The sequence below is a fragment of the Crotalus tigris genome, unplaced genomic scaffold (genome assembly GCF_016545835.1).
Source record: "Crotalus tigris isolate CLP2741 ecotype Arizona unplaced genomic scaffold, ASM1654583v1 scf7180000024461.5605484, whole genome shotgun sequence".
Classification (NCBI taxonomy): domain Eukaryota; kingdom Metazoa; phylum Chordata; class Lepidosauria; order Squamata; family Viperidae; genus Crotalus; species Crotalus tigris.
In genome coordinates this window covers 525,598-538,980 of record NW_024100632.1, presented here as the reverse complement: position 1 = coordinate 538,980, position 13,383 = coordinate 525,598, and the positions used below count along the sequence as shown (strand labels likewise).

Below are 13,383 nucleotides of genomic sequence, written 5' to 3'. Positions count from 1 at the left end.
ATGGAGCAATGGGTGTTGCTAAGCCTTACATTCGGTTAATCACAAAGACAAGGTGTGCGTTACATCCAGTTCTCAGCACAGTTGCGCAAGATCACACCTTCGCAGAAGGACCTCGAAGCTCATGGACTCACATAAAACTGCAAACATCACAAGCATCTCAAGCAAAGACTGAAGGGCTACACATGACGCACACTTTTGCAATCTTGAGATGGCATGGCCCAGGTGCACGAAGAGTAAACTTACCTGCGGTATTAGATCGAAAACTGACATCCTAAAATCAATGAAAGCAGGAAAGTTGCTATAGAGATGTCGGAAACTGACAATTCTTAAGAAAGGAGAGCAAGCAGAATAAACAAGGCAAGTATTTGGGTTCACAAGTGCAGACCAAGGTAATTCCAGTGCCAGACATCTCTATTCCATGGAAGATTTAAGAATGGACCTGCACTCTGCTGCATGTATCAGCCTGCATTTTAAAACATGCACAAATATGCACAACTTAGAGTGTGCAGTTTAGCAACACAGTGTGAAGGTTCATAAATCACCTCCTTGGCTGAAGCTAAACAGGGTTGCAGTTGAGGATAGAACAATTCCATTCCAAAACAATAAAAAAACAACAACTAGAATGTGGTTGATAAAAATGAATAGATGGTTAAGACATCAAACACTCAAGAATAAGAATTGAATGTTCTTTCAACAGCTTGAAGAATGTGGAGCTGGGAGGAAAATCAGATACTGGCTAAACTAACACAAAAGGTATGGTTTGTTTAAGTGTTCCCAGTCAGTGTGGTTGGTAGACTTTGGTTCAAGTGAGTTTTGTGAACCCAACAAACATAAATGTATTCAACAACAATGGCTAAGTAAATTGGCTCAGCACGATGATAAACACTCTCTACTTAATATCAGAGCACCTGCAAGCAAGTGGAGAAAGTTCCAGATGTACTATTCGAAACAAAAGCATATGCACGTTTATTCAGAAAAAAAATCTACAATTGCTGGCTAAAGGCTTTCTAAGATGTTTATTCATTATGTATCATACATGCAAACTGAATGGCTGATGCTCCTATTTTCTTGTGACAGAAAGAACCAGCTCAGAATTCTCAGTAGGCTTAGATTGGCTCCATTCACACATGAAACTAAAACCCATTCTGGTTTGTTTGACTGTGATCTCATTCTTCAATTTATAATTTAGATTTCTAAAGCCTTCCAGTTCAAGGGCACCATTGCACAGCTCATGAATTAAGAACATAAAAGACAATCATAATAAGAGAGCAACTATAGCCGTAAACTAATCCACATAATTCAACCCAGATACATGCCTCAAGGACCCCACAAATCCTGGGCAGATACTATGATATCAATGCTTGCTTCCTAGACCACATCAAATGACAATGCTGGAGATATGGGACACGGAACACTTTCTCAGTTTTTATGAGATGGAGAGAAACAACGAGAGACAATTGGTTCCTGGGACATCCAGGTCCTATGTCAGAAAAGCTTTATACATGACAATTGTCTCTACTTGCCAACCAGAAACTCTCTGGTAACAAGTATACTTCCAAAACAAAGTCATTATATGGGCAACAAAGGGCATGTCTATAACTCTGGATGCCATTGCACCATTGACCAATTATATCTTCAGAAGAGTCTTCAAGGTCTGCCCCATGTGCATGAATGCAGTAATCCGTTCATGACTAAGGCATAAGTGACTGTAAGAAAGGACTTCCTTCTGAGGGATGGATGCAAAGATCTCCCCAGCCCACAATTGCCACCTGCTTTTCAAGCAGGACCATTGAGTCCAGGAAGGCCTTCAAACTGCAGGAAATTAAATTCCCTTCAGAATTAAAGACGGAAAATCCCAGCACCAGAAGAATCACAAGCCCATTTGGTTTTGTCAGGGTTAAACCCCTTAAACCTCTTCCTCCCCATCCAGACCTTCCAGATACGGGGACAATATCTTGACAGCATCCCTTGATCCATCAGCAGCCCAGACGATTGTCATCTGCATATTCATGACACTTGACCCTGGCTCAATAGATGACCACATCCAATGGCTAACATCTACAGGAAGATGAAAGGGTCAAATCCTGAGACACCTCACAGGCCAGTGACTTTGTGCATGGTTTCTCTCCATCTATCAGAAATGATTGGGACCAGCCATGGGAGGGTAATCATCTCAGTCAAAGTGTAAACAAAGTAAACATTCCAATTTTTTTTCATACTGTTCTACGCATGAAAGAAATAAGTTACGATTGACTGCACAATAATTGGGGTCTGCACAACACCCCCCAGGTGTGATATCTACTTATCTAGGAGCAAACCCCACAATAGTATTAGAATTTAATTTTTTGCCTAAAAACTGCCTCCAAACTCTATTGGAGAAACCATCCCAGAACAGACAGCCATCATTCAGCATCCTTCCATCATTTGCATTATTTATTTTTGCTGCAGTGGGAGTCCAGCCTTTCTGTTAGTTTGGTGGAAACAAGACTGCTGTGGCGCATTTAGCAAACCATGGTTTTTGTACAGAGTGTGAACCTGTTCGGCAAAAATGCATTTTGAGGAAAGCCCCACAGCATGTAGATACACAGGCTGCTTTAGAAACACAAAGTTCCCAGGAGAGAAGGATGAGGGTGGTTTGATGGCACTTGGGTTTGTTTGCCTATGGAGACTCCGTCATCCAGGTCATGGTTGTCCCAAAGGTGCTTTTTTCAAAAGGCAACTGTGCTTCGTTTTTCCCAGAAGACGTTTTGCTTCTCATTCAAGAAGCTTTATCGGAACCGAAGAAGCTTCTTGGATGAGAAGTGAAAAGTCTTCAAGGAAAAACAAAGTCCAGTTGCCTTTGGGACTTTGTTTCACAGAAAGGAATACAAGCAAAATTCAATCTCAGCAAGAGCTTTCTAAGATTTCAAATGGATTTCTCCCCTAAATCTAGGATTGTATACAAAGCATGCCTAAGGTTCCTTGAGACAGTCTATGCTTTTTTTTTTTTTAAAAAAAATCTGCATCCTGCCTTTATTATTTTTACAAATAGCTCAAGGCGGTGAATATATCCAACACATCTCCCTTCTCCTCTTTTTCCCAACAACAACCCTGTGAGGTGAATTGGCCTTAGAGAGAGGAACTGGTCCGAGATCATAACCTAAGGATGGACCAGAACTCAAGTCTCCTGGTGATTGACCCACGGTCATCCAGCTGGCTTTCATGGCTACGGTGGGACTTGAACTCAGACTCTCTTGCTCGATAGCCTGGTGCCTTAAACACCAGATCAAATTGGCTATCTTCTGTCTTGCTACCTCTTACTGTACTGCTGGTAAGACATACACAAGACTACCCACTTTCACGCATTTGTAAAGAGGTCAGATTTTCCAATGAAACCCGAGAGAGACCCATGGGCGAGCTTGACACAGCCACCGCCGCGGCTGAACCGGCAGTGCCGAGGAAGGCGCCGCTGCCGCTCATTCGAAGCGCCTCGTGAGCTGTCCGAGGTGCTGAAAGCGCGTCGGCCCCAAGAATTAGCGCGAAAGGACCGACGCGCGGAGAACGCCCGGCCGTCCCCAAAACCAACCGGGGGTTCAGATGTATTGGCCACCGACTCCTCGCCCTCCCCGTTTGAGGATGATGAGAGTTTGGAACCGCCACATATCCGGACGGCGCCGGTTGGGAAAGGCTGATTCCGGCTTGCCGCCAGCGCCGCCTCTCACTTGCGAGAGCGCGCGTCCTCTCCTTTTTCGTTTCCTACGGACAGGCAAAACCCAGGTTTGCGTCTGCTTGTTTAGTCGCTGCCAACTCCCGATAGCGGGAGGGGGTTGCGGCGACTCTGAAGGGCAGGAAAGAGGCAGCAGGAGCCGGGGTAAAGGCAGGGTTTGAGGGCCGCCTGGGGCGGGCGAGGCAGACCCGAGAATTTACTTTCGCTAAACCTGCCCGTCTAAAATCAGATTTCTCTATCAGATTCAGATTAGAGAGTCTTTTGATAGAAACGACTCCCCACGTCCTTACAAGGCACTTTCAATCCCTTCCCGACTTCACGTGACAGAAACGCAGAGCCACTTTTGGAGAACAGGCGTCAGTCCGGATTAAGATACTGTATATTCTAATACCATCTACCTTCTTCTAGCTAGCCTGAATTCCCATCCGCAGAAGGTGCGGAGAACAAGCGCCCGGACCGCGAGCCCCGAAACCCATCCACAAAAGGTTTTCTGGAAATCCTAAGAAGAGTGTCAAAGCAAACAAACTCTTCGTAATTTCTTTGCGCTGCTTTCTTTTTATTTTGATCCACCTTCCTCCTCCTGAAACACACACAAATGCAGGCACGCACCTTCCTTTCCTGTCCTTAATAGATGGAAAGGTTAATTTATGGAGGCTAATTCTGGATGGTTATTGGAACACTGCGCGGGTGAAAAGAAGAACACCGGCGCCGTAGGTTCTAGAAGCCCCCAGCCCTGATTCAGGGTCCAAGAACGCCAGCGGGAGATTGGACGGAGCGGGCACCTCGTCCGCGGGCTTCAAGGGGCGAACTTCTGGATTCTCGCCCTTTGCTTAGAAAACAGAGCCGAGGGCAGGTAAATAAAAGCCAGGGATAAACCTGAGCGGTGGCGCTTAATTTCAGGTCGAGGATCCCACCAGCCCAGAACGCGGGTGCTTCTGAACACATGCGGAGCGGCCGACCCTTCCCTCGGAAGTAACTGCCGATGGGATCAGTGCGGGGGTCAAGACGGGGGTGAAGCTTCTTGGTTCCGGGTTCTGAAGGGAGCAGCTCAGTCTGCGGCACCTGCTGAGTGCCCGGAGGCCAAGCGCCGAGGTGGCGGGCTTCAGGCTGCGCCGGCAGGAAGAGCTTCAAGGCGACGCCCTTCCACGCGGGCACAGCTCGACCTCTGCGGGGGCAGGAAGCTCGGCAGAGGCGTAAATCTAGAGAAGGAAAAGCGGGTCCCGGGACGCCCGAGTCTCCCCCAGGTCTGGGCGCGCAGGATGGAGAGAAGGGCCGAGGGAAAACTGGCAGAGATGCGCGCGCCATGGGCTCCGCACCTCCGGCGCGCACCGAAGGACAGCCGCTTCGGCGCTCAGTTTGCCCAAGGCGCAAGGTCGGCTTGCCCCCCCCCCCCCACGCCTCAGCCCGTCGGATTTAAGCGCCTCGGGCGACGCTGTTCCCCTCCTCACCCTCTTTCCCCACCGATGCTTTTCGGTGCGAGCCTGGGCAGGTACGTCCGTAGAACTCAGGCCACGGAGCAGAAGGAGCGGCTTAGGTGAGTTTCGGGGCCAGTTCCAGCAGCCCTTGCCAACTAGGAACGGGCGGAGGCGATGGGAACTGTAGTCTTGGCAACTTGAGAGACACCGGGAGAGGAACTTCCTTGTTCAGAGAAAGCCGGAACGAAGTGCCAGAACCGCCAAATAAGAACATCCCGCGCCAGAGTCAATGGTGAAGCTGTGTCTCTGAGCCTACGCAGAGTGTCCGCGCAAGAGTCTTCAGCAGAAGTCTAAGGCGGCGGGGTGCCGGGAGGAGACCCTAAACGCTGACCACAGTCCCTGCGGGGAAGGTTACCGAAACCCCCACTGGGAAAGGCGGCCGTGGGCTTCTCCCGAGGGGCGCTGCCACTCACCTGGCTCCACGGGCGGGCGAGTCCTCCCGGCGCGGCTCACTTCGGAACAATTCTGCCCCGGTCGGTCCGCTTTTGCCTCCTCCGCTTCCCTCCCACGAAAGAGGCGGCCGCTGCTGCCTTCCCCCCCCCCTCTCGGGGAAGGAAACAAAGGAGGGGGGGACGCGCGCGAAGCCCGCCCGCCCGCCTGACCGACCGCCCGACCGGGGATCCGCTGCGTCGCGTTGTGCCTCGGCTCCGCCGGTCGGGCCTCCTTTGTGCGCTCTGGACCGAACCGAGGGCCAACCGCGGGGGCGCAGCCAGCTCCGAGGCTGCCTGGTCGGGAAACCTTTTTATATAGAGGCGCGCCAGTTCCACGCCCCAGGACGGGAGCCCGAATCACAAACTCCTTCGCCAGGCAAAGCGCTGGGAGGGATTTGTACCCACTCCAGCCTCCTCCTCCCCGAGATCACCAATGCCTGGGGACCCGGCGGCGGCGGCTGGTGCTGCAGCCCACGCCCCACCCCGGGTTGCAAACGCCCTTGGCGCGCTTCCCTGGGAACGAGGCCCCCCGAAGACTTCGGAGCCAGCAGGGCGGGTTGTATGGAGAGCGCAGCTCCCGGCCGGTTAGGAATCCAACCCACGGACAAACCAAACGCGCTTTCTCTACTCGGCCTTTGGAGGGGGGAAAAGGCTCGGAAATGGCTTAGTTAGTTCCTTCCATTTCAGGTGTCGAGCGCAGCCCCCGCCAGTCACGCGCGCCTTTGGGAAGGCGCTGCTTCCATCTCCCCCCCCCCACGGCATTCGGAGGGAGTTACTCCCACGTAAAGTATGTACAGAACCCACCCACTCCCCGCGGAAAGTGCAGAAGGAGCTCGTTGGGACTTACTTCTGAGTAAACCGGAGGGAAAAAAAAAAAACAGGCACCTTGGCGGTTGCCTCGCCCTTAATGAGCGCGGCTTGAGGATTATAAGCCCACGTTGCGAAACTGAAGCGGGGAGGGTGGGAAGAGGGAGATCAAAGAGTCAGCCAGTCTGCATCGCTGATGCTCCAACATTGCACTCCCCGCGGTCATTTCTGGCTTTTTGGACCCCGTAACCCGTATCTTCCTCTTCTCAAGCCCCGTTGGAGGCCTTTGCTCACCCAGATTTGGTTTTTAAAAAGTCCGGTGAGCCGTCCTTTTTTGGGGAACGTCTAAGTCTGAGCCCCAAACCCAGATACACTCCCCTTTTCTCTCCCCCGCTTTCAGAAGCGAAGTTAAAACGCGCCCCTTGCTACAACAGCTAGTGAGGTGGAACAGGCTGAGAAAGAGAAGTGGTGGGGAAGGGGTGTGTGTGTGGGGGGGGGGGAAGGGATGGGACCCATTTCTTTTATGGAATTGCAAAACATTCTACATCCTCTCGTGGGAAGGTGAATTGTGCTTTAAATTTAAATCTTAGTATAATACATTCCACCCTCCTCTCTAGCAGAATTGCAGAAATTACAAAGGTGCGGAAGACAGAGAGAGGGAGGGAGAGAGAGAGAGAGAGAGAGAGGGAGAGGGAGAGAGGGAGAGAGGGAGAGAGAGAGAGAGAGAGAGAGAGAGAGAGAGAGAGAGAGAGAGAGAGAGAGAATTTTTGTATTTTGCTCTCAAGCCCTTTAAAATATTTGTTATTATTGTCCAGTTACTTCAAGGTGCAAAAATGGAAGGGGAAAGCGAAAATTCACCCATAGAACTCTGTAAATCAAAACAGGAAAATAAATAAATTGGCAAGCGCCGCGTGCGTGTCTTTACTTTTACATTTAAGCACAATGGTGTGAACAGATTTCAATCACTTCTGCTTAATATCCACATTGTCTTTTCAGGGGTTCGAGGGCAGAAGAAGTACTGCCGATTGAAAGCAAAGGGGCCCAGACCCAGCTTTTAGTTCTCACAGTAACTAACCACAAGAGGACAAAGAAAGAACAGAAAGAACAAGAAAAGGGCCAGTTTGGTCTAGTAGGGTTAAGGCACTAGGCTAGAAGCCAGGAGATTGAAAGTTCTAGTTCTGCCTTAGGCATGAAAGTTAGCTGGGTGGCTTTGGGCCAATCACCAGGAGACTGGGAGTTCTAGTCCCACCTTAGGCATGGAAATCAACTGGGTGGCTTTGGGCCAATCACCAGGAGACTGGGAGTTTTAGTCCCGCCTTAAGCAAGGAAATCAGCTGGGTGGCTTTGGGCCAATCACCAGGAGACTGGGAATTCTAGTCCTGCCTTAGGCATGAAAAGCGACTAGGTGACTTTGGCCAGCCACGCTGTCCCAGCCCAGCCCACCTCACAGAGTTGTTGTTATGGGAAAAATAGGGAGAGGAAGGCGTCTTGGGCATGTTTCCTGCCTTGGGCTATTTATAAATATAATAAAGTTAGGCCATAAATAAAATAAAAAAGTATATTCCTGCATAGAAAGTCATATGAAGAGAAAGATCACTGCTGATTCTTCAAATGTTAGAATCTCCACTGATAAGACTATGAATGATTCCCAGTGTAAAATATTATCTCCAATATTTATTAAATCTTTACTAAGTAAACAAAGAGGTCAAAGGAAGAGAGACAGTGTTCCTTCCTCCTATTTTCCTCTGCACAACCCTGTCAGGTAGGCTATGAGAGTGAACATTTGGTCCCAAATCAGCCAGGGACCTTCCGCGTCGCAAGCTGATGTCAAGATCTTAACCACTCCATGATACATAAAACTGGGGCCGCCCCAGCTTGTTATGAAAGGTATTTATTTATAACCTATTAACTTGTGACATTTCTAGGTTGCGCTAATTTCTTACATCCCTGAGCAGCCTGCAAAATACACCGTAAAAAAAAAAATACAATAAAAGCATTGGAAAAAAACCCACATCAGAAGCTCAGAACAAAACAACCATCAAAACCGAAGATCCATCAGTCCTTTGAACCAGCCCGAGGATGGAGCCAGGTTTTAAGAACAAGCAGAAATGAACTCTAAACAAACTTGGCTGGCAACGCCTGTCCTACATATGCACCATGTACAGAAGTATAAGAACGGGGGTGCTCTCCTAAAGTATAATTGCAAATGATAAAACCTATCATCATCATCATCATAGATCATCGCACAGTCAGCCAGATGTTCAGACTGGATTTGGCATTTTGTCTAATTATCGAGTCCTTACCCAGGACCTGGGATAGACAGATGTGAATGTTTGATGGTATTACAGGTATCGTCGCAGGATGGAAACAGTTCCTAGCAAGGCCGCCTTTTGCAACTGACTAATAGCGAATTTGTCAATGCCAATGGTGTTCAAATGATGCTCCAGTTGTTTTGGGATTGCACCCAAGGAGCCTATCACTATTGGTACTACCCTTGCTTTCTTCTTCTTCTTCTTCTTCTTCTTCTTCTTCTTCTTCTTCTTCTTCTTCTTCTTCTTCTTCTTCTTCTTCTTCTTCTTCTTCTTCTTCTTCTTCTTCTTCCTTCTTCTTCTTCTTCTTCTTCTTCTTCTTCTTCTTCTTCTTCTTCTTCTTCTTCTTCTTCTTCTTCTTCTTCTTCTTCTTCTTCTTCTTCTTCTTCTTCTTCTTTTCTCTCTCTCTCTCTCTCTCTCTCTCTCTCTCTCTCTCTCTCTCTCCCCCTATTACAGGACAATTGGGTGATGGCCACTGAAATTTGAAGCACCAAAGCTTTTTTCTGCTGTTTCCCCAAAGTCAGTTTTTCTGCTGTGTGAAAAAATAAAGAAAGCTGGATTCAAAAATGGGAGCAGCAGGTTGATGAGAGTCTAGTGGTTAAAGCACCTGGTTGGGAAACTGGGAGTTCTAGTTCCGCCTTAGCCATGAAAGCCAGCTGGGTGACTTTGGGCCAGTCCCTCTCTCTCAGCCCAACCCACCTCACAGGGCTGTCGTGGTGGAGAAAATAGGAAGGTGTGTCGGATATATTCGCTGCCTTGAGATACAATAAAAAAATATTTTAAAATTATTTACATATATTAACTATGTTATATTTTACATGGGGCTGAGAGAATTCCTCTTCCATCAAGGCGGCCCAGCCAAGCCAAAAGGTTGGACACCATGTTCCAGGTGAATATGAGGGGATAGACCCCCACTTCGCCCCATTAAGGAGAAAAGGGGGGCACTAACTTTCAGCCCCACCTGTAATTTTAACCTTCCCCAGCTCTTCTGCCCCTCCCCATTCCTCCCCTACCTTCTTAAAAGTACAGTGAGAAGTCAGGTTCAACCTAGCTGCTCCATCTTTGTAATTGCTCCTCATATCCATGGCAACAATTGCATGAGTGTGCGTTCGTGCATGCACACTCACACTCACAGGGAGAGAGAGAGAGAGAGGGAGAGAGAGAGAGAGAGAGAGAGAGAAACACACCTTCTGTTCGTGATCAAGAGTTCTCCTTCACCTGATCAAAAAACGGAGGTGGAGAAAGAAGGGGAGGGGAGATGTAAGAAGCCTCATTTTTAGCTTTTGCAGTCTCCAAGGGTCTCTTTCCACCCTGGGTTGTTTCAAAAGCCAGCAGGGAGCTTTGGGTTCAAGGTCAGCCAGCACGGTTTTGTCAGAAGCAAGCAAAGTACAGATGAAATCAGGGCTCTTCAAGCTTGGCCCTTTGATGACTTGTGGGCTTCAACTCCCAGAATTCCTCAGCCAGGCACGCCCCCAGTGGCTGAAGAATTCTGGGAGTTGAAGTCCACAAGTCATCAAAGGGCCACATTTGAAGAGCCCTGGATTAAATGAATCAATTAAGAACTGCAATATGTTGAAATCCGTTGTGTGGGTTGAGACCTCCAGAGAATGTGTGAAACCTTATATGTTAAGTTCAAAAACAACAACAACAACGTCCATGTTTTGGTCCATGTTCTGGGTCCTGATATTATTTAGTTCATGTTTTGAGTCAAATTTACACCCAGTTTTCGTGCAATTTGTCCAGTTTCTTCTCTACATAGACATGAGAAGGACATTGCTGTCAGATGGTGGCAGGCATCCCATTAGAGACAGAGGGTGCGAAGGTGCTTCTAATCTTGTGTGGAAAGTTGTGGGGATCTGAGGTGGTACTGCTGGTGTAAATGTGGGGGCATCTGGTTCCCATTTTAGCAGTGTTTCTTTTCTGAGAGTCTGCTCCAGGTTGGGTAGTGGTCTGGATGCAAGTGTGGGCTGTCACTCAGGGCTTAAGAAAGTGCAGTGACACTGTCCAGTCTGGGCTCAAATTTATAAATAATGCGTGTGAGTGGTTCAAGATGAGAGCTCTAAGTGATAACCAGTGGTGTTTTTCGTTTAGTTTCTGTGGTCTGTCTTTCAGTAGGTCCTTCCTGGGAATTAGTGTAGCTCTAAGGATGGCTAAATCTGGGTATTGATCTGGCTCTAAAACAAGGAGTATGAGGGGGGGGAAAGTTACGCCAAAGAGTAAAGATAGTTTCTGGACTGGAAAGAGCCCCGTGGCTGAAAAGTGAAAAGAAGCGAGAACCAGTTAAGCTATGGCAAATCTAGACAGCATACTAAAAAGCAGAGATATCACCCTGCCAACAAAAGTACGCATAGTCAAGGCCATGGTTTCCCCAGTTGCAATGTATGGCTGTGAAAGTTGGACCATAAGAAAGGCTGAGTGCCAAAGAATTGAGGCCTTTGAACTATGGTGCTGGAGAAGACTCCTACGAGTCCCTTGGACTGCAAGGCGTTCAAACCGGTCAGTCCTAGAAGAGATCAACCCCGACTGCTCTTTAGAAGGCCAGATCCTGAAGTTGAAACTCAAGTACGTTGGCCACCGAATGAGAAGGAAGGACTCACTGGAGAAGGGCCTAATGCTGGGAAAGATGGAGGGCAATATTAGAAGGGGATGACAGAGAAGGAGGTGGCTAAATGGAGTCCCTGAAGCAGGAGGCGTGAGCTTCAATGGACTCCAGAAGATGGTAGAGGACAGGAAGGCCTGGAGGAACGTTGTCCATGGGGTCGCGATGGGTCGGACACGACTTTGCAATTAACAACAACAAGAAGAACACCAGCGAGTTTGGTATTCTATGCGAGACGGGGAACTTGGGATGTTTTGCATCACTCTTATCTAATGAAAATCTTATTAGTCCCCCCCACCCCCACCCCTCTCATTTGGATAAAGAAAAGAACTAATTCAATAGAGAGGCATCTGATACCCAGCCACAGACCCTGATGCCTGTCGGGAAACATTTTCCTGTCAAGTGCAGAGGGGGCATATTTGGAGATGGAATGCAGATGGTCTGGGGGGGAATCACCCCCCCAAGCCTAGTAAGAAAAGATGGACCAGGGGATGATATACCAAAAATGGCTTCCATTGACAAATCTATAACTAGCTTCCACTGACAAATCTATAACACACTTACAGTACATAGAACCAGTAGGTTAAGCCACCAGGCTACGAATCAGGAAACTGTGAATTCTAGTCCTCCCTTAGATTTGAAAGCCAGCTAGTGGACTTTGGGCCAATCACCAGGAGACTGCGAATTCTAGTTCTGCCTTAGATTTGAAAGCCAGCTGGTGGACTTTGGGCCAATCACCAGAAGACTGTGAATTCTAGTTCTGCCTTAGATTTGAAAGCCAGCTGGTGGACTTTGGGCCAATCACCAGGAGACTGTGAATTCTAGTTCTGCCTTAGATTTGAAAGCCAGCTGGTGGACTTTGGGCCAATCACCAGGAGACTGTGAATTTTAGTTCTGCCTTAGATTTGAAAGCCAGCTGGTGGACTTTGGGCCAATCACCAGGAGACCGTGAATTTTAGTTCTGCCTTAGATTTGAAAGCTGGCTGGGTGACTTTGGGCCAATCACCAGGAGACTGCGAATTCTAGTCCTGGTTACTTTGCTCGCTTTTTGCATTAGAAACAGCAGTAGGTCCAGGCAATATCTCCTGCAAACAATATGTCCGTGCCAAAAGAGGAACACAGTGACACAACTACATAACTGCCGCAATGATGAGCTTGCCCCCTGACCTCTGATTCAAGTGCATAATTGTGACATTTGCATGACTCCATTGTCGAGGGCACTTCACCATTTGCGTTCTTTGTTTTGCTGATGCCCATAGATAGGCCAGTGTGGAAGAAGAGGTAGAGATTATAACCAATAAATAAAATAGACCCATGGATTTCCCTCTGGTTATGAGTGGGCTTAAATAGGGAAATGTTCTCATTGGGAGCAGTTTTTATTATTATTTATTTTATTGTTTAGTGTATGATGAGGATATGGCAGAAGAGAAGTAAACATAAATACACAGTCCACGTAATTATAAGTAAAATCTCTATGGGGATGTGGCAGTGGCCCCCTAACTGGATGTTCAGTCCAGCTATTTAGATATCAATCAATCAATCAATCAATCAAAACAGAGGTGGAAGGGACCTTGGAGGTCTTCTAATCCAACCCCCTGCTCAAATAGGAGACCCTATGCCATTTCAGACAAATGGATGTCCAGTCTTTTCTTAAAAACCTCCAGGGATGCAGCACCCACAAATTCTGGTGGCAAGCTGTTCCCCTGGTTAATTGTTTTCACTGTCAGGAAATTTCTCCTTAGTTCCAGGTTGCTTCTCTCCTTGATTAGTTTCCATCCTTTGCTTCTGCAGGCAGCATACAAAACCACACACTCTCCAGTCCGCGGAAAAACCTTTCTCCACGGAACTGGTCCCTGGTGCCCACAAGGTTTGGGGGGGGGGCAGCTGATCTAGCTGGTCTTCAGAAGAACTCTGCATGGTGAATCTGAGCTGGGTTTGAAATAACCTAACCAGGCTGAAGCACACATGTGTTTTGTGAGAAAAATCACTTCTTAGAAGAATGGAATCCATTAAATCAAGTAGATAGATATATATGGACAGACCACTGTTTGTTCTC

The 13,383-nt window shown here is 47.9% G+C and overlaps 1 protein-coding gene across 4 annotated transcripts in view; it reads right to left on the bottom strand.

Moving 5' to 3' along the window:
• Nucleotides 1–13,383, bottom strand: part of NOS1 (nitric oxide synthase 1) — a 102,584-nt gene that overhangs the window by 64,837 nt on the left and 24,364 nt on the right. Inside the window, exon 1 of one of the 4 annotated variants that reach the window (XM_039332553.1) lies at nucleotides 5,595–6,033. The exons of 2 other annotated variants lie outside the window; for them this stretch is intronic. The gene's annotated coding sequence lies outside the window, so the exon portion shown is untranslated. Of the gene's footprint in view, nucleotides 1–5,594; nucleotides 6,034–13,383 lie in introns of those variants that run through there. One more of the 4 variants, XM_039332550.1, reaches the window with a different exon arrangement.